Below are 915 nucleotides of genomic sequence, written 5' to 3' on the forward strand. Positions count from 1 at the left end.
TCAACCTCCCCACATAGCTCTCCGACCTTCTGTGTGCGAAATACCACAGTAGGGTGGCGGATAGTGCACGCATTCAAGAAACTGAATGCTGCAACTGTACCGGCTCAAACGCCGATACCGAGAAAAGACGTAATCATAGATGGTATGTCTAAGAGTACGATCTTTTCGTCTATAGATCTAATGGAGGGGTTCTATCAAATCCTTATGCGTGAACGGGACATCTCGTACACAGGTTTGAGCACTCCTAGTGGGATGCTCTGGGAATGGCCAGTGATGCCTCAGGGGCTCAGAAACGCCCCTGCAACATTCAACAGATGCGTAAAAAATCTGTTGAGACCGGTGTGGGAATTCACGCCGGGTTATATTGACGATGTATTCGTCCATAGCCGGGCCATGGACGGTAAGACGGACGTGGAAGTTCATAAAACTCACGTTCGTCAAGTTCTTACTCTTATGCGAAAGCATAAGTGGTACGCAAATTTCAAGAAGTGTATATTCGCTGCAAGCGAAATACCACTTCTGGGGTGCATCGTCTGTAAACACGGCGTACGCCCTGATTTCGAAAAGACCAAGGCAATCACCGACTGACCAGTTTCATCGATGTAGAGAGACTTAGGAAGTTCCTTGGTTTAGCGGCGTACTTGCACAAGTACTCTCGCAATTATGCAGAGATGACAATTCATATCTCTCGTCTCTTGTAAAAAGACGAAAATTGGTTATGAAACGCTGATTGTCAGCGTTCGTTTGATGGTATCAAGCAAAGCTTGATGCAACCGCCAATCTTGGCGATTTCAGATCAAGACAGACCATTCCATGTGGAATGTGACGCCAGCGATTTCGCAATCGGCTGCGCGTTAATGCAATACGAAACATACGGCGCGGAGCGCGTCGTATGTTACCAATCGCGCCAGCTGC

Source organism: Bremia lactucae, linkage group LG8 (genome assembly GCF_004359215.1).
Source record: "Bremia lactucae strain SF5 linkage group LG8, whole genome shotgun sequence".
Classification (NCBI taxonomy): Eukaryota; Oomycota; class Peronosporomycetes; order Peronosporales; family Peronosporaceae; genus Bremia; species Bremia lactucae.